Below are 21,753 nucleotides of genomic sequence, written 5' to 3'. Positions count from 1 at the left end.
TACCTACAGCTGATTCATGTTGGTATTTGGCAGAAACCAATGTAATTCTGTAAAGCAATTGCCCTTCAATTAAAAAAATAAATAAATTTAAAATTAAAAAGAATTCTAACTTTTCTCTGTTGTTTACAGTAAAATCCCTGTATCTTCATTTACAGCTGCATTCCTTCTTCTGAATTCCAGATGTATATTTCAACTAGCTAAAGAAAAATTGTACTTGTATACTTCTCTATATATTATAAATATTATATCTATCCCAAGAATATTTCATGCATGAAAAACCTGTCCTTAAACTCACTAGGTTTCTCCAACATTTCTCCTCATGTTCCCTGTCTCATTGAATGGCATTGTCCATCCTGATAATTTTTAATTTTCTCAAAAAATTATTGAATTTTCTTTTTAAACAGTAAGTTGAATTTTCTTTTCAAAGAAGAAAATTAAGCCCAAAACTTGAGCTTTTCTCCTTTTACATCAAATTAACCCCTTCTCCCCTAAAAATCAACATGGAGAGTTGCAAGGCCTTTAGAATCAGGCAGTCTGGATTTAAGCCTTTACTCTGCTTCCTAGAGTTCTGTGGCCTTGAATTTCTCTGAGCCTTAGATAGCTTATTTTTAAATTTCTTTTAATATTCTTTTAAATTTCAAGCAACACTTTTTATATTAAAAATATATATCTCAATCAAATAAAAACTGAATAGATGAAAAGACTTTCCACATTCATGGATAGTAAGACTTAATATTGCCAAAATATGAGTTCAATTCAGTCTCTCTGTTGTGTCCGACTCTGCGACCTCATGGACTGCAGCACATCAGGCTTCCCTGTCCATCACCAACTCCCAGAGCTTACTCAAACTCATGTCCATTGAGTCAGTGATGCCATCCACCATCTCATCCTCTGTCATCCCCTTCTCCTCCTGCCTTCAATCTTCCCCAGCATCAGGGTTTTTTCAAATGAGTCATGTAGCCAAAGTATTGGAGTTTCAGCTTCACCATCAGTCTTTCCAATGAATATTCAGGGCTGATTTTCTTTAGGAAGGACTGGTTGGATCTCCTTGCAGTCCAAGGGACTCTCAAGAATCTCAAATACCACAGGTCAAAAGCATCAATTCTTCAGCACTCAGTTTTCTATATGGTCCAACTTTCACATCCCTACATGACTACTAGAAAAACCATAGCTTTGACTAGATGGACTTTTCTTGCCAAAATATCAGTTCTTCCCTAGTTACTTTATAGATTGAATTCAATACCAATCAAAACCCCTGAGAATTATTTTGTGGATAAGGATAAATTTATTCTGGAATTTACATGGAGAGACAAAAAACTGAGAAATGTAAATTCAATACAGGAGAACAAAATTGAAAGACTGAAGCTATCCAATATCAAGACATCTTATAAAAGTTACAGTAATCAAGATGGCATGGTACTAGTGAAAGAACAGACAAATAGATCAATGAAACAGAGTAGAGAGCTTAGAAATAGACCCAAATGAAAATAGTCAACAGTTTCTAGACAAAGGCCCTAAGGCAGATAGTCTTTCAACAAATGGTGCTGGAACAAATGGATGGTCACATGGAAATAAATTAATCTAGACATAGATGTTACACCAGTCATAAAAATTAGCTCAAAATAGATTAAAAAAAACAACTAAATATAAGATACTAAACTATAAGAGTCCTAAAAGGAGCATAGAATAAAACAAAATGATCTTGGGTGTGGTCATGACCTCTTAGGTATAACACCAAAGACATGATCCATGAGAGAAATAAGGTGACCTTCATTAAAATGAAAAACTTATGCTCCAAAAAAGGCATTGTCAAGGGAATAAGACAAACTACATCTAGGAAAATATATTTGTATTCAATGATGGGCTGTTATCCAAAATGTACAAGTCCTAAATAAGCATATGAAAAGATGCTCCATATCATGTGCCATCCGGTAAATGAAAATTAAAACAAGATATGCCTGCATACCTATTAAGGTGACCAAGATCCAGAGCACAGACAACACAAAATGCTGACAATGATGTGGAGCAATAGGAACTCTCATTGTTGGTGGGAATGCAAAATGGAGCAGCCACTTTGGAAGACAGCTTTGCAGTTTCTTACAAAACAAAATATGCTCTTAATATGAAAAATGAAAGAAAGTGAAAAATGAAAGTGAAGTCGCTCAGTTGTGTCTGACCCTTTGTGACCCCATGGACTGTAGCCTACCAGATTCCTCCATCAACGGGATTTTCAAGGCAAGAATACTGGTGTGGATTGCCATTTCCTTCTCCAGGAGATCTTCCCAACCAAGAGATTGAACCTGGGTCTCCCACATTGTAGGCAGACACTTTACCATCTCAGTTCAGTTCTCAGTCACTCAGTCATGACTGTTCTTTGAGACCCCATGAATTGCAGCATGCCAGGCCTCCATGTCCATCACCAACTCCCGGAGTTCTCTCAAACTCATGTCCATAAAGTCGGTGATGCAATACAGCCATCTCATCCAGCCATCTCATCTTCTGTCGTCCCCTTCTCCTCCTGCCCCCAATCCTTCCCAGCATCAGAATCTTTTCCAATGAGTCAACTCTTCACATGAGGTACTGGAGTTTCAGCTTTAGCATCATTCCTTCCAAAGGACACCCAGGACCAATCTCCTTTAGAATGGACTGGTTAGATCTCCTTGCAGTCCAAGGGACTCTCAAAAGTCTTCTCCAACATCACAGTTCAAAAGCATCAATTCTTCAGCGCTGAGTTTTCTTCACAGTCCAACTCTCACATCCGTACATTACCACTGGAAAAACCATAGCCTTGACTAGATGGACCTTTGTGGGCAAAGTAATGTCTCTGCTTTGAATATGCTACCTAGGTTGGTCATAACTTTCCTTCCAAGGAGTAAGCGTCCTTTAATTTCATGGCTGCAGTTACCATCTGCAGTGATTTTGGAGCCCCAAAACATAAAGTTTGACACTGTTTCCACTGTTTCCCCATCTATTTGCCGTGAAGTGATGGGACCAGATGCCATGATCTTTGTTTTCTGATGTTGAGCTTTAAGCCAACATTTTCACTCTCCACTTTCACTTTCATCAAGACGCTTTTTAGTTCCTCTTCACTTTCTGCCATAAGGGTGGTGTCATCTGCATATCTGAGGTTATTGATATTTCTCCCAGAAGTCTTGATTCCAGCTTGTGCTTCTTCCAGCCCAGCATTTCTCATGATGTACTCTGCATATAAGTTAAATAAGCAGGCTGACAATATACAGCCTTTATGTACTCCTTTTCCTATTTGGAACCAGTCTGTTGTTCCATGTCCAGTTCTAACTGTTGCTTCCTGACCCGCATATAGGTTTTTCAAGAGGCAGGTCAGGTGGTCTGGTATTCCCATCTCTTGAAGAATTTCCTACAGTTTATTGTGATCCACACAGTCAAAGGCTTTGGCATAGTCAATAAAGCAGAAATAGATGTTTTTCTGGAACTCTCTTGCTTTTTCCATGATCCAGTGGATGTTGGCAATTTGATCTCTGGTTCCTCTGCCTTTTCTAAAACCAGCTTGAAAATCTGGAAGTTCACGGTTCACGTATTGCTGAAGCCTGGCTTGGAGAACTTTGAGCATTACTTTACTAGCATGTGAGATGAGTGCAATTGTGCTTTGGTTTTGGGCGTTCTTTGGCATTGCCTTTCTTTGGGATTGGAATGAAAACTGACCTTTTCCAGTCCTGTGGCCACTGCTGAGTTTTCCAAATTTGCTGGCATATTGAGTGCAGCACTTTCACAGCATCATCTTTCAGGATTTGGAATAGTTCAACTGGAATTCATCACCTCCACCATCTGTGTTCATAGTGATGCTTTCTAAGGCCCACTTGACTTCACATTCCAGGATGTCTGGCTCTAGGTCAATGATCACACCATCGTGATTATCTGTGTCATGAAGATTTTTTTGTACAGTTCTTCTGTGTATTCTTGCCATCTCTTCTTAATATCTTCTGCTTCTGTTAGGTCCATACCATTTCTGTCCTTTATTGAGCCTTTCTTTGCCTGAAATATTCCCTTGGTATCTCTAATTTTCTTGAAGAGATCGCTATTCTTTCCCATTCTCTTGTTTTCCTCTATTTCTTTGCATTGATCACCGAGGAAGGCTTTCTAACTTCTTGCTATTCTTTGGAACTCTGCATTCAGATGCTTATATCTTTTCTTTTCTCCTTTGCTTTTCACTTCTCTTCTTTTCACAGCTATTTGTAAGGCCTCCCCAAACAGCCATTTTGCTTTTTTGCATTTCTTTTCCATGGGGATGGTCTTGATCCCTGTCTCCCGTACAATGTCATGAACCTCCGTCCATAGTTCATCAGGCACTCTATCTATCAGATCTAGTCCCTTAAATCTATTTCTCATTTCCACTTTACCATCTGAAATCCAGCAGTTATGCTCTTTGGTATCTACCCAAAAGAGCTGAAAACTTAATCCACACAAAAACCTACAAATGGATATTAATAGGAGCATTATTAATAATTTCTAAGACTTGGAGGGAGCAAGGAAGATGCCCTTCTTCAGATGAATAGAAAATCCATGGTACCTTCAGTAGTAGAACAATCAGTCTCTTGGACTACAAGCATATCAGTCTGGTTAGTCAATCCTAAAGAAAATCAACACTAAATTCATTGAAAGGACTGTTGCTGAAGCTGAAGCTCCAATACTTTCACCACCTGATGCAAAGAGCTGACTCATCAGAAATATCCTGATGCTGGGTTGAAGGCAAAAAGAAAGACTGAAGGTAAAAAAGGAGAAAGGGTGGCAGAGGATGAGATGGTTAGATAGCATCACCAACTCTTTGGACATGAATTTGAGCAAATTATGGGAGACAGGGAAGGACAGAGGAGCCTGGCATTCTGTATTCCATAGGGCTGCAAAGAGTGAGATATGAGTTAGCAAGTGAACAACAATAGCATTCAGCTAATGGAATATTATTCAGCACTGAAAAGAAATGAGCTACCAAACCATGAAAAGACATGGAGGAAGCTTAAATGCACATGACTAGATAAAAGGAGCCAGTCAAAAAGGATACATATTGTATAATTTTGCCATATGACATTTTTGGAAAGGAAAAAACCATGGAGACAGTAAGATCAGTTGTTACCACAGTGTGGAAGGAGGAGTGAAGAGGCAGAGCACAGAGGATTTTCAGGGCAGTGAAAATATTCCATGTTATATTATAGTGATGAAACCATGCCATTATACATTTGTCCAAACCCAAAGGATGTACAATGCCAAGATTGAACCCTAATGTCAACTTTGGGTGATAACGATGGACCAATACAGATTTATCACTTGTAACATATGTGCTATCTGGTAGAGATGTCGACAGTGGGAAAGATGTACAGGTGAAGGTCAGAGGTGATCTCTCTACCTTCCACTTAATTTTGTTGTGAATCTTAAGTTTTTCTAAACAAACTGTCTTAACTGAAAATGCATCTACTTCACAGATGGTTAAGAGGAATAAATGTCGTAATTTATGGAAAGAACTTACTATGGGCAGTGCTCAGTCGAGATTATCTATTTCATACCTATTATGTTTCAAATGTATCTACTCATTCCTCCTTTTCTGCCTCTCTCATAATTCATCCCAACTCAACTCTCTACCAGAATACCACAGTAACCAGGTATCAGTTCAGTTCAGTCACTCAGTTGTGTCCGACTCTTTGAGACCCCATGAATTGCAGCATGCCAGGCCTCCCTGTCCATCACCAACTCCCGGAGTTCACTCAAACTCACACCCATCGAGTCGGTGATGCCATCCAGCCATCTCATCCTCTGTCGTCCCCTTCTCCTCCTGCCCCCAATCCCTCCCAGCATCACAGTCTTTTCCAATGAGTCAACTCTTCTCATGAGGTGGCCAAAGTACTGGAGTTTCAGCTTTAGCATTATTCCTTCCAAAGAACACCCAGGACTGATCTCCTTTAGAATGAACTGGTTGGATCTCCTGCAGTCCAAAGGACTCTCAAGAGTCTTCTCCAACACCACAGTTCAAAAGCATCCTTCAGCACTCAGCCTTCTTCACAGTCCAATTTTCACATCCATACATGACCACTGGAAAAACCATAGCCTTGACTAGACAGACCTTTGTTGGCAAAGTAATGTCTCTGCTTTTGAATATGTTATCTAGGTTGGTCATAACTTTCCTTCCAAGGAGTACGTGTGTTTTAATTTCATGGCTGCAGTCACCATCTGCAGTGATTTTGGAGCCCAAAAAAATAAAGTCTGACACTGTTTCCACTGTTTCCCCATCTATTTGCCATGAAGTGATGGGACCAGATGCCATGATCTTAGTTTTCTGAACGTTGAGCTTTAAGCCAACTTTTTCACTCTCCTCTTTCACTTTCATCAAGATGCTTTTTAGTTCCTCTTCACTCTCTGCCATAAGGGTGGTGTCATGGTATACCTCCTATATTCAGGTTTGAATGCTGTCGTTTATTATACTTCATAATTTTTCTTTCCTTTAGGGCTTCGCACATAATTTTCTTTTTTCTGCTTTAATTCATCTTTTCTTCTTGTCTGGATCTTTCTGGAACCTACTCCTAACTTAGTTTCTAAATTAGATGTCAATTTCTCTGAGAATCCTTTTCTGACCTTGTGTGTGTGTGTGTGTGTGTGTGTGTGTGTTAGCCGCTTAGTCATGTCTGACTCTTTGCGATCCCATGGACTGTAGGCCACCAGGCTCCTCTGTCAATACTGGAGTGGGTTGCCATGCTCTTCTCCATGGAATATTCCTGACCCAGGGATCAAACCCAGATCTCCAGCATTTCAGACAGAAAGGGAAGCCCTTTCTGACCATAATCTCCTCCAATAGAAGATATTTCATATAATCATCATTGAATATATTCAACAAAATGTATCTTCCTGCTTTCTTCTTTCTATTCCCTACTAGACTGTAAGATTCTTGAGTTCTAGAGCCCTATCTTCCAGGTTGACTATGACATTTTTGTTGCTTAGCCAGATGATCATCACATAGGTATTCAAGAAATATGGTTTGAATGAATAAATGAATGAAGTCTTAATCTATCTATTCCTGATAAGCACTTAAGTGAAAATAGATTCTTGGCTATAGTTTCCAGGACATACAAACATCTTGGTTCCTATTTTTGGAAGCTGCTAGAAGTTTGTTTTATATTCAATACTGCTGCTGCTAAGTCACTTCAGTCATGTCCGACTCTGTGCGACCCCAAAGATGACAGCCCACCAGGCTCCCCCGTCCCCGGGATTCTCCAGGCAAGAACACTGGAGTGGGTTGCCTTCTCCAATGCATGAAAGTGAAAAGTGAAAGTGAAGTCGTTCAGTCGTGTCCGACTCTTAGCGACCCCATGGACTGCAGCCTACCAGGCTCCTCCGTCCATGGGATTTTCCAGGCAAGAGTACTGGAGTGGGGTGCCATTGCCTTCTCCAATATTCAATACTAGAATCCTATAATACTCTATAGATGTCTGATATTGTTTCCCAAGTCATTTCTATTCATTACATTATGATAATTTTTATAAATGTTAGAATTTAACAGTACCTTCCTAACAATTAATATTAGCATCTATAAAAGCAAAATTCCTCTTTAGCTTTTTGGAAAATATCTGCAGTGAAATACATCTCTATTTGTGCTATAGAAAGGTTTAGTACATGATATAGAATATGGTCAAGACAATATAAAACCTTAGAATAGTTCCCATTGTGATTGCAAACCTTCTATGGCAGTTGACATCCTATTTTTCTAAATATACACTACAAGGAGAGAATTCAATATTTATTGCTTCCACCTGGCAGACCTGACAAACAGAGGTCATCAATCTGTTCTCAAAAATAGCTTGATACTTGGATTTTAACCTCTAAAAACATCTTTAATTTGTAATGATCTAATATGCTTTCAAACTACATCATTCAAGTTGTAATGAAATGAATCTGCTGGTTAGAAAAATAGGTGAGGAAGACAATTTGCAGAATTCACCTTCTTTATTACTCTCACTTGGAGTAAAGGACACATATATTTCACTTCAAGTTGATTGCACCCTTTATGATGGGTTCTTTTTTCCTGAAATTCTGTTTCATTTTATGTAATGTTTACCTCATAATGCAATCATTGTTAGATTCATCCTCCCTGTTTCTCCTTTTGCCAGTCTCATAGTTTCAGACCTGTTTTTATACTTGCTTTCTCAGATGCTTAAGTCCAGGACAACAGTTCCTATGAGTAGTTTTTGTGTTAAAAGTTCAATTTTTAGTACTCTCTAATATGAAGAATAGAACTTTCAAGAGAGCACCGTATTCTGCCTAGGAACCCTCTCTTTAGTTTTCTTTCTCAGGATGTTCATAAAAATGATATGTATGGTTTCTATATCAATGTTCTTTAAAGTGTTTTCCCAGAAACATTAACCCCTAGGAGGTTAACATGGTCAAACACATTTAGAAAATATATTTTTAAAGTTATATGTCCCTTTTCTTAAGACTTCTCAGGTTAAAATGTAACATGATACAAAGGAACTTATTTATGAAACAGAAATAGACTCACAGACAGAAAAGAAACTTGTGGTTACCAAAGTAGAAAGGTAGGGAGGGATAAAATAGGATTATGAGATTAACATATACACACTATTATTTATGAATAAACAACAAGGACCTACAAGGTCCTAAACAACAAACAAAGACCTACTCTACAGCACAGAGAACTATATTCAATATCCTGTAATAACCTATAATGGCGAAGAATCTGAATATATATATATATAATTATATCTAAATATAAAATAAATATATATTTAAATGTGTACCTAAGTTAATTTTCTGTATACCTAAAACTAACACAGCATTGTAAATCAACTGTATTTCAAAAAAGAAAAAAGACAGTTGATGCAGTGGCTAGGACTTATTGCTTTCATTACTGTGGCCTGGGTTTAATCCGTAACTGTGAACTAAGTTCCCACAAGCTATGCAGCCAAAATAAAAATAAATAAATAAAAAGAAAAGAAAAGACTTCTCAAAGGTTTTAATGAGTTAATTTTTTTTTAATTTTATTAAATTAATCTGCCATATATCAACATGAATCCGCCACAGGTATACATGTGTTCCCCATCCTGAACCCAATGTAAATTATGAGTCTATAAAACAAGACAATGTACACAAGGTCTCCCAAATATATTTGCTACTTCGTTTCAGATCCTTTCTCTGAAGCATTTGTATGACATTTAATAGGAAAGACTTCACTAAGTATTGTGGCATCCAGATAGTAATTCTTCAATTTTATCTGGTTTTTAATTAAACCAGGCAGCTTTAGTAAATTAAGGCACTCATAATAACTTCCCAAGAGCTTTATACAGAACAAGTCACTTCATTTTCCATTTGAATGTCACAAACTTTATATTCAAATTTGATCCACAGAACAGAATTTCCTAATCTTATTTATAGCTATGTGTTGCTCCAAAGAGTGAATGATGTGTAAAAAAGCAACAAAAAATCCAGTGCAATTTTTTTCTCACTTCAGTCCATGATATTTGTTGCCTTTAATTAGAAAGGAAAGAAGCTCCACATTTCTTCTCATCTTTAAATCCTTGATTCAGCCAATTCAACAGCACGCACTATATTATAAGTACTTCAATAGGATCTGTGAATACAGTGATAAAAAGACATAAACTAGTTCCTACGTGACTTCAGACCAGGGAAGGGGAAGATAGAGGACCCCTTAGGGACCATGTAACATTACCGCAGTGGAAATGGCTTGGGATCCCAGAGGAACCTGGTTAGGTGAGCCTAAGTACCTCAGGGCATCACGAGTCCTCTTGTGGACTCAGAGTGCATTATGCTAAGTGAAATGTCAGAGAAAAACAAATACTGTCTGATATAACTTATAGTTGGAATCTAAACAATACAACAAACTAGTGAATGTAACAAAAATATAAGCAAACTCACAGGTATAGAAAAGAAACAAGTGGTTACCAGTGAGGAGAGGGAAAGAGGAGGGCAATATAGGGGGGAGGTTCAAACTACAGGGTGTAAGATAGGCTCACTGATATATTGTACACCATGGAGAATATAGATAATATTTTTTAAGAGCTGTAAATGGAGTATAATGTTTTAAAATTGTATTAAAATTTTAAAGAAATAAGTTTTCTTTGACAAGGCAACACTGGAGCTGATACTTGAAGTTCAAATAGGCAAGCCTTTAGTCTTAGCACTAAGACTGTGCTATGGCTTCGATCTCTTTCAAAGATAGTGTATTACTTGCAGTCTTAGGTTCCTGATTTCTCTCTCTCTCTTTTTTTTTTTTTTTACTTTTCTATGTTTTTTTCTTTTTTGTTGTTTTTATTTTTTATTTTATTTTATTTTTTAACTTAACAATATTGTATTGGTTTTGCCATACATCAAAATGAATCCGCCACAGGTATACACGTGTTCCCCATCCTGAATCCTCCTCCCTCCCCATACCATCCCCCCGGGTCGTCCCAGTGCACCAGCCCCAAGCATCCAGTATGGTACATCGAAACTGGACTGGTGACTCATTTCATATATGATATTATACATGTTTCAATGCCATTCTCCCAAATCATCCCACCCTCTTCCTCTCCCACAGAGTCCAAAAGACTGTTCTATATATCAGTGTCTCTTTTGCTGTCTCATATACAAGGTTATTGTTACCATCTTTCTAAATTCCATATATATGCGTTAGTATACTGTATTGGTGTTTTTCTTTCTGGCTTACTTCACTCTGTATAATAGGCTCCAGTTTCATCCACCTCATTAGAACTGATTCAAGTGTATTCTTTTTAATGGTTGAGTAATACTCCACTGTGTATATGTACCATAGCTTTCTTATCCATTCATCTGCTGATGGACATCTAGGTTGCTTCCATGTCCTGGCTATTATAAACAGTGCTGCGATGAACACTGGGGTACACGTGTCTCTTTCCATTCTGGTTTCCTCAGTTTGTATGCCCAGCAGTGGGATTGCTAGGTCATAAGGCAGTTCTATTTCCAGTTTTTTCTTTTTTTTTTTTTATATCTCAGAAATAATTTTATTTTATTTTTTTAAATTTTATTTTATTTAACTTTACAATATTGTATTGGTTTTGCCATATATCAAAATGAATCTCCACACTGTTCTCCATAGTGGCTGTACTAGTTTGCATTCCCACCAACAGTGTAAGAGGGTTCCCTTTTCTCCACACCCTCTCCAGCATTTATTGCTTGTAGACTTTTGGATTGCAGCCATTCTGACTGGTGTGAAATGGTACCTCATAGTGGTTTTGATTTGCATTTCTCTGATAATGAGTGATGTTGAGCATCTTTTCATGTGTTTGTTAGCCATCTGTATGTCTTCTTTGGAGAAATGTCTAGTTCTTTGGCCCATTTTTTGATTGGGTCATTTATTTTTCTGGAATTGAGGTGTAGGAGTTGCTTGTATATTTTTGAAGTTCATTTGTTGTTTGTTAGTTGCTTCATTTGCTATTATTTTCTCCCATTCTGAAGGCTGTCTTCCTGATTTCTCCTTCACAAAGAATGAGAACTGTGACTACTGGTTGGATTTGGCATGCATAATAATTATAGATGGAAAATATGTGACAGAGCCAACACTTCTGTATTTTCTTAATATTAAATTTAAGGGGAAATGCAATAACAAATTGGAGGAGGAAGTGAAAGTAGATGTGCAAGAGAAATAGCATGTTTTTAGAGAAGAAATCATACTCATTCTATTAAATAGCAACAATGCATGAACTCTGGTATTCAATATATGTTAGTGAAAACTGAAAAATAACATAAACCTCTTCACTGTACCCTGAGTACGATCTTTGGAAGAAAGATAGACCTAGCAATATAATTTTTAAGTATAAAACAGTTTTTTGTTTAAAAGCAAAAGATAAAAGACAAGAACATAAATCAAAGTGATGCTTGACTCATGGAGCAAATTTATATTCTTCCCATCTGGAAACCTTGTTTTTTTTTTTTTTTTTTTTTTTTTTTTCATTTCTTGATCCCATTTCCTAAGATGTTTGCTTTTCTTTAATATATATAATGCTTTAGTGAAATTTCCCCCAATTAGAGACAGTGTTTAAGGAAATCAATTTACTGAACTAAGTGGTAGGGTATCCTGAACTTCTAACAAGACATATAATTGAGAAGTAGAAGGAGGACCTGAGTCTTGTAAAGGAAAAAGAAAAGAGAAGGCATTAAAGGGATTGTTTTTATGAAAGGAACTTTGGTTGTGGACATGGAAACAGTTACCAAATTTATACACAATTTCTGTGATTCATTCAGTGTTCTCAGCATTGCACTCACTCACTTTAATGGCTCTAAAAGACATATTCTACTGTGGCCCTCGCATAAAGAAAAAGATATTCAGCCACTCTGGGGTTAATGACTTGCTCTAGGTGACTTAGCTAATAAGTGAAAGAAAACAATGGAAATCCATGGATTCAGGTTCCAGAACCTATAGTCTTGATATGTACACTAAATATATTGTAAACACTAAAAGAGATTTTTGTATGTCAAATGCATGCTATAGAATCAGGTATTTATTTCTCCATTAAAGATTGAATTTAAGTACATAAGTTCAGTTCAGTCGCTCAAATCCCAGGGACTACAGTATGCCAGGCCTCCCTGTCTATCACCAGCTCCCAGAGCTTGCTCAAATTCATGTCCATCGAGTCGATGATGCCATCCAACCATCTCATCCTCTGTTGTCCCCTCTCTTCCCACCTTCAATCTTTCCCAACATCAGGGTCTTTTCCAATGAGTTAGTTCTTCGTACCACGTGGGCAAAATATTGGGGCTTCAGCTTCAGCATTAGTCCTTCCAATGAATATTCAGGTCTGATTTCCTTTAGGATTGACTGGTGTGATCTTCTTGCAGTCCAAGGGACTCTTAAAGTCTTATCCAACACCACAGTTGAAAACCATCAGTTCTTCAGCACTCAGCCTTCTTTATGGTCCAACTCTCACATCCATACATGACTACTGGAAAAACTATAGCTTTGACCAGATGGACCTTTGTTGGCAAAGTAATGTCTCTGCTTTTTAATATGCTGTCTAGGTTGGTCATAGCTTTTCTTCCAAGGAACAAACATCTTTCAGTTTCATGGCTGCAGTCACCATCTGCAGTGATTTTGGAGCCAAGAAAATAAAGTCTGTCATTGTTTCCATTGTTTCCACATCTATTTGCCATGAGGTGATGGGACTGGATGCCATGATCTGATTTTCTGAATGCTATGTTTTAAGCCAGCTTTTTCACACTCCTCTTTCACTTTTATCAAGAGGCTCCTTAGTTCCTCTTCACTTTCTCCCATAAAGGTGATGTCATCTGTATATCTGAGGTTATTGATATTTCTCCCTGCAATCTTGATTCCAGCTTGTGCTTCATCCTGCATGGCATTTCATATGATGTGCTCTGTGTATAAGTTAAATAAGCAGGGTGAAAATATACACCTTTGATGTACTCCTTTCCCGATTTGGAATCAGTCTGTTGTTCCATGTCCAGTTCTAACTGTTTTTTCTTGACCTGCCTACGGATTTCTCAGGAAGTAGGTCAGGTGGTCTGGTATTCTCATCTCTTGAAGAATTTTCCATGGTTTGTGGTTATCCACATGGTCAAAGGCCTTGGAGTAGTCAATAAAGCAGAAGTAGGTGTTTTTCTGGAACTCTCTTGCTTTTTCTATCATCCAGCAGATGTTGGCAATTTGATCTCTGGTCCTTCTGTCTTTTCTAAATCCAGCTTGAAAATCTGGAATTTCTCAGTTCACATACTGTTGAAGCCTCTCTTGGACAATTTTGAGTATTACTTTACTAGCATGTGAGATGAGTGCAGTTGTGCAGTGGTTTGAAAATTATTTGGCATTGCCTTTCTTTGGGATTGGAATGAAAACTGACCTTTTCCAATCCTGTGGCCACTGCTGAGTTTTCCAAATTTGCTGGTATATTGAGTGCAGCACTTTGACAGTATCATCTTTCAGGATTTGAAATAGCTCAACTGGAATTCCATCACCTCCCCTAGGTTTGCTCATAGTGATGCTTTCAAAGGCCCACTTGACTTCACATTCCAGGATGTCTGGCTCTAGGTGAGTGATCATACTATCGTGGTTATCTGGGTCATTAAGATCTCTTTTGTACAGTTCTTCTGTGTATTCTTGCCACCTCTTCTTAATATCTTCTGCTTCTGTTAGATTCATATAGCTTCTGTCCTTTATTGAGCCCATCTTTGCATGAAATGCTCCCTTGGTATCTCTAATTTTCTTGAAGAGATCTCTAGTTGTTCCCACTCTATTGTTTTCCTCTATTTCTTTGCATTGATCAAGATAATAGGAAATGGCCAAAACATTTAGATTATCTAGCTTGTCATAACTTGCATTCATGGCCATGTCTGAAAGCATCAGTCCCACTGTTAGCTGCTATTATAATGACTCAGTGAGAGATAAATGGAACTTTATTTTCATTACTTATGATTTATTTATTAATGTATCTATATGTGGCTATATTTATTCCAAGCCTAATTTGTAAAATTCTAACTGTAAGCCAACATTTTTCAAAGCAAATGAAGCAGAGAAAAAATAAAAGTGTTCATAGTATAAAATGAAATATTAAGTATCAATACTATACTAAATCAATGTATATTATGTTGCATAAGACCCTGTCTACTTGTTAGAAAAAAGTCTACAAATTTTGTTCTGATTCCTGCCTGTCTATAGTAAAAATAAAATAAAATTAGTAAACTTAAAAGAATCATTGCTGGCACTGAGACAATAAATTTGGTTTCTTGTAAAGTAGGAACTATTCTCCAAGTACCCAGAGAATAAGAGCATCTATCATTTCCATTGTTAAATAAATAAACAGAATTTGTGTAGTTGTTGTGTTTATGATGCCTTTTGTTGTAAACTGATGATTCTCAAAGTCTTTCAAAGTAGAATTAATTAGTAATTTTTACATGTCCAGAATTATATAGTCCAGGTTCATCATTCAATGAAGTCATGGATTAATATATATATAAATAAATCATAAAGTATCCTATGAATTAGTACGTATAAATAGACACACTTTATGAAACAGCCTATCATTTATTAGATATATTCTAATATTTCTATTTTATTTCAATATTATTCACTATTTAAAAGTTAGCCAGGAAATATTAGATCAGTTTCTTGATCCACAAATGACTTGTGATGTATGCATTGAAAAGCACTGACCTGGAGCAAATTTGAATCTTACATTACCTGTTACGTTTCATATAGTGAAACTTGATAGATATTGAATATAAGTGAATTTGAGTTCTTCACTAAAATAGTAGATGGAACATAAATATTTTATTTTGAGGATTAAAAAGAAACACTTTCACACTGACTTTAGCAAAAGTCAAGCCTATGAAGGAAAGTTGTTATTACCTAGTGTAGATGCAGAAAGCGGAGAAGGCTCTCTGACAAGACATGAGGTTACTCAAATATCAGATGAAAGTGGGCCCAGGGCACAAATATGAGTCTGACACCAGTATAACTCAGAAAATAATTTTTAGTTCACTCGAGGGCTAGGACAGATGGGCAGTGAAGATGGTTTTATTTTTTTTAATATAAATTTATTTATTTTAATTGGAGGTTAATTACTTTACAATATTGTATTGGTTTTGCCACACATCAACATGAATCAGCCACAGGTATACACATGTTCCCCATCCCTAACCCCTCACCCTCCTCCTCCCCATACCATCCCTCTGGGTTGTCCCAGTGCACCAGCCCCAAGCATCCGATATCATGCATCAAGCCTGGACTGGTGATTCATTTCATATATGATATTTATACATGTTTCAATGCCATTCTCCCAAATCATCCCACCCTCTCCCTCTCCCACAGAGTCCAAAAAACTATTCATCTGTGTCTCTTTTGCTGTCTCAATGGTTTTAGGTCACTGACAATAGCCTCAAATATTTTACCCTAAAAATTAAAAATCACTAAAAAATGTTGTTAATGCTAAACTTTAAACAGTGTGATTTCTTTGCAAACTCTCAAAAATTAACAAAGTTGCAAAATATTCTGTATCATTGGATGTATAAATAGTTAATTCAGATTTGTTGCTGTTGTTCAGTTGCCCATTCCTGTCTGATTCTGTGACCCTGTGGATGGCAGCATGCCATGCTTCCCTGTCTGTCACCATTTCCCAGAGTTTGCCCAAGTTCATGTTCATTGCATCAGTGGTACCATCCAGCCATCTCATTCTCTGATGCCCTCTTCTCCTTCTGCCCTCCAATCTTTCCTAGCATCAGGGACTTTTCCAATGAATCATCTGCTCGCATCAGATGACCAAAATACTGGAGCTTCAGCATCAGTATCAGTCCTTCCAGTGAATATTCAGGGTTGATCTCCCTTCAGACTGACTCGTTTGATCTCCTAGCTGTCAAAGAGACTTTCAGATTAGTGCAGGTAAATGATACATTTGCATTTTACAAAAGAGAACTGTGCAAGAAAGACTGGTTCCTGGTGTCCTGGGTAACTGTGTCTTTTTGAGAGCTGGTACATTGTAGGGACCAAAAATATGCCTCTAGAATGAAAAAAATTAGTTAGTGAAAAAGAGTTAGAGAGAAAATACCATTTTATGTATCTGGAAGTATGAAAAAATTGTTTTCCTACAAGAATGACTTTTATAGAAGTGAACCACATCTACTTAATATCTATCTTTCAAGAGATAGATGGGCTGTATTTGTATACTTCTTGAGTGATCAAAAAACTCATAATTAGTAGGTGCTGAAATTGGCAAACATATATTTTAACATTTATTTTTATTTTAGTTTTTACTATTTTTATATTCATTTTATACCATTTTTTAAATTTTTAATTGGAAGATACTTGCTTTACAAAATTGTGTTTGTTTCTGCCATACATCAATATGAATCAGCCATAAGTATACCTATGTTCCCTCCCTCGAACCCCCCTCCCACCCCCTACTCCATCCCACCCTTCTAGGTTGTCACAGAGTACTGGGTAGAGTTCCCTAAATCATGCAAAAAAATCCCCCTGGCTATCTATTTTAAATACAGCAATGTATATGTTTCAGTGCTATATATTTTTACCTTAATAAAATATGAACAACTTTATAAAGTCTACACAAATTTTAAGCTCTTTGAAATGTTCAATACTCTTTTGAAACTGTTATGAATTTTATGCTTCTACTAATCCGCTTACATCTTAAATTACTCACTGATTGAATCAACTGAGTTCTTACATGCAGCTCTGATAAATTCTATCATTACCAGCTCCATCACTTCATCCTTCTCCTCCTCTAATCAATGACATGAATAAGTGATTTATTACTGACATCATATGCTTTGAAAATGCTAGAAGTAAATGATCATATGCTTTGAAAATGGTCTAAGTAAATGCTAACAAATAAATATAGAATGATTAATAAAAAAATGGTTAGAGTACAGTTTTGTCAGGGATCAGAAAGAGAATTTGATAGGGTTAGCATTGTTACAAAAAGACTGAATCTCACACATTTCTATCTCTTAAAGATAGAAACTATGGCAATTCATCTTATAAGAAGTAAGAATTTATTATCTACATGAAAGAATATTGTAGTAAAAACACTCCTTTTTCTTCCTGGTGTCACTGCAAAACTAATGAAAGGTGTCTATCATTTTATCATTTGTAAATATCAAAGTTAATGCCTGAAAATAAAATTTGTAAAAGCAGCATTTTAAATTATACCAGCAATTCAAAAGTTTATTAAGCATTGTTGCTGCTGCTGCTGCTAAGTCGCTTCAGTCGTGTTCGACTCTCTGTGACCCCATAGACAGCAGCCCACCAGGCTTCCCCATCCCTGGGATTCTCCAGGCAAGAACACTGGAATGGGTTGCCATTTCCTTCTCCAATGCATGAAAGTGAAAAGTGAAAGTGAAGTCGCTCAGTCCTGTCTAACTCTAGTGACCCCATGGACTGCAGCCTACCAGGCTCCTCTGTCCATGGGATTTTCTAGGCAAAAGTACTGGAGTGGGGTGCCATTGCCTTCTTCGTTAAACATTGTTAGGAGAATCTAAATTGATATTTACTTACTCACTATTGTACTTATAACTCTTCATTTTTTTCACATCTTTCCAATGTCTTGTGTTTCATAAAAACATCTAATTCAAAAGGAAAGATTTGCCTTTAAGATGTATTTGCTCAAAATAAAGTAGCCTAGTTTTCTTTTGATTTTTGAAAATGTCCTGTTTCCAGACCCTTTGAAGTTTAGAAACTAATCTCTACCAGTTATGAGCAGATGTCAGTTGCTGATTATTTATTCTGATTAATCATCTTTATCTAATTTATGATTTTAAAGCCTTTAGACATACATGTTCTCGCTTGAAGCAGGGTTTGATTTTTCAGTTTATCCCTATGTGAAACTGGCACAGGTCAAGCCGAACTACTTCTTTTCTAAAGGAGAAAAAATAAATTCTCATTATAAATTTAAGTGAAATTGTTTACATCTATATACACATATTGGCTAATAAATTAAGTAAATACTATTATAACACTCATCCTGGATAGGAAGGAGAGTATATAACACACACACACATACACACACAATGGATCAACTTTCTGATATACATATGAGAATTGATTCTGTTTTCCTTGTCATTTACTAAATCTTTTAAAAACTGTGTTTTCTCACATTCATTTGGGATGTTTTCAGAAGACTAGTCTGTGAATAAAGTAAAAATCACAGCTGAAAATGAATTAGCACCATCTCTAAAGGAGCAGACCTCACCACCTAGGTGCCAAATGAAGGGCACGATGACCCTCATAAACACCTTGTGTGAGTTAATGAGAGTGAAGGCTCATTTCCATAATGACTCCATATTTGCATCTGCTGCATACCACTCACAGAGCCCTGTAATAGAGGTTTTCCTGGTACAGGCTGGCCAAAGTCAGCTGTGAATCAGGCTGTGATTCTGCAGTAAGAAAATGACCATGCAGTCTTTCTGTCTGGCCCAGAGCCCAAGTGAAAACTGTTGCATTGGCTCCACAACTACAAAGCCTCTGAAACACACCATCTGCTGGGTGTCTTTGTTGCTACTTACTCTTCCTTGTGAGAGTTGGACTATAAAGAAAGCTGAGCGCCAAAGAATTGATGCTTTTGAATTGTGGTGTTGGAGAAGACTCTTGAGAGTCCCTTGGACTGCAAGGGGATCCAACCAGTCCATCCTAAAGGAAATCAGTCCTGAATGTTCATTGGAAGGACTGATGCTTAAGCTGAAACTCTAATACTTAGGCCACCTGATGCGAAGAGCTGACTCATTTGAAAAGACCCTGATGCTGGGAAAGATTGAAGGCAGGAGGAGAAGGGGATGACAGAGGATGAGATGGCTGGATGGCATTGCTGACTCGATGGACGTGAGTCTCAGTGAACTCGGGGAGTTGGTGATAGACAGGGAGGCCTGGCGTGCGGCAGTCCATGGGGTCGCAAAGAGTCGGACAAGACTGAGTGATTGAACTGAACTGAACTCTTCCTTGTAGCTACATAAACATTCATTTACCATCAAGTATCTACTTCCAGGGTCTTCTCTGCTGGCTCAGTGGTAAAGAATCTGTCTCCAATGCAGGAGACCCAGGTTTAAGCCCTGGGTCAGGAAGATCTTCTGGATGAGGGCATGGCAACCCACTCTAGTACTCTTGCCTAGAGAATCCCATGAACAGAGGATCCTGGAAGGCTGCGGTCCTTACGGTCACACAGAGTCGGACACAACTGAAGCGACTAAGCGGCGGCGGCAGCAGCAGCAGCAGCATTTACTTCCAGAAAGCACGTCTATGACAAAGTGAAAAGACAGATTCTCTCACTGTTTGCTACTTCTGTCACCAATATCTTCTTACTTGTAAAAGGAGTAAGAGCATGGATCACATTTATTTACGCTGAATAGAAAAGGGAAATAATAAACATATGAGGGGAAATTAGGTATCTTTGGAGGCTCTGCTGACCTGAAACATATCTATTGCAGCCCAGAACTCCACTGGTTATATTTTCCAAACACAACCACAAACTCAAAGTATGCCAATAAAGAGAGAAACTCCATTAGCTATGGCATCCCAAGAAAGGAAAACTATCATCTTACTCATCCTGGAGTACAAGTTATTTTATTACACATTGAGAAGAAAAAAAAAAAAAAAGACTATGCGTGTAATTTTCCTTCCATTTCCCCCATTATAGGGGAAACTAATATAATAGTATTTATCAAAAGAAGGAAAGTTAAGTCACAGAAAGCAAAAAAACATATAACTGACATTTAGATATTCATATACGGACTACTATAGAATTTCAGTGTATGTCTAATAACGCATTTCTAGAATCAAATGCCAAAAGCAGCAGTGAAATGTCCAATTCTGTCTGAGCTTGACTCATATTAATTTTCACTCTGTAAGATCATTTAAGTGATGAATTGAGAAAAATGAATTAAATAAGAAAACAGCAGCAACAAAAAAAGTAAAAGTAATAGCTTCTATTTCTGCTTAAGAGAAAATGTGCTCATCTGAAACTAAAGATGCAGAGAAAATGGAAGGCCATCCAGAAAAGGAAAAAATGAAAAAAAAAATCTACGGATGAAAATAGCAGTAATCCATGATTCCCTGGTATGTGATATTTGAGTGCTTGCCACAGAAGGGAACCCATTAACCATTGGTCAGACTGAGTTTGGTCCATCAAAACTCTTATTAAAGGCTCAATTACTACACTTTCTTACTCAGAGACTTCATCCCATGTCCTGACTTAGAATTTTATTCTTCAATCAATGACCTCCATATCTGTAAGCTCAGTTGTATCCTCCCATTCAAATTCCTGCCATTACATTCAATTATCTTTTAGACTCTTTCATTCAGATATATTCCTGTCTTTTGAAACAACATTAACCAAAATTTCTTTTTTACATTAGAAAAATTGATTTACATATAAATTAATAAATTATCACAAAAACTTAAATTATAAATAAATTAGGGCTTCCCCAATGGCTCAGCAGGTAAAAAATCTGCCTTCAATGCAGGAGATAAAGGAAACATGGGTTCTATCTCTGGGCGGGGAGGATGCACTGGAGGAGGAAAATGGCAACCCACTCCAGTGTTCTTGCCTGGATAATCCCATGGACAGAGGAGCCTGGCGGGCTATAGTCCAAAGGGTCGCAAAGAGTCAGACACAACTGAGCGACTAAGAACACACATATCATAAGTTAACCTTTAAAGAGTTCTTACAAGGTACCAGCGTTTTACATGGATGTTCTCTTTTAATCTTCTTTTAATTTTTTTTTTAATTCTTTGAATTTGGCATATATTTGATTTACAAGATTGTATTAGTTTCAGTCGTGCATTAAAGTAATTTAGTTACACATATACATATATATTGGAGAAGGAAATGGCAACCCACTCCAGTATTCTTGCCTGGGAAATCCCATGGAAAGAAGGAGCCTGGAGGGCTCATGGATTATTGAGGTCGCAAAAGAGTTGGACGTGATTTAGTGAGTAAACAACAGCAGTCCTAAACAACAAAAGAATATTTTCAGATTCTTTTTCCGTAGAGGTAATTACTCTAACCAAATCTTTTCTCCTCCAAGAACCAAGGAAGCCTTGACGAATCAGAAATCTTGCAAATTTTCCTTGAAATGTCTTTCTTCATGCCTATCATTTTTAATTCTGCTGCCACTAGAGTTGTATTCTACTTCAAGCCTGAATCGCTGAAATAGTCAATTCCATGGTCTCCCAAGCTAAATTCTCTCTACCTTTAACTGTGTTTTGCTGCTGAATTAAATGAACTCAAATATGGT

This window comes from Bos indicus, chromosome 17 (assembly GCF_029378745.1).
Source record: "Bos indicus isolate NIAB-ARS_2022 breed Sahiwal x Tharparkar chromosome 17, NIAB-ARS_B.indTharparkar_mat_pri_1.0, whole genome shotgun sequence".
Classification (NCBI taxonomy): domain Eukaryota; kingdom Metazoa; phylum Chordata; class Mammalia; order Artiodactyla; family Bovidae; genus Bos; species Bos indicus.
The sequence above is the reverse complement of the archived record's forward strand: the minus strand, read 5'-3'. Positions refer to the sequence as shown.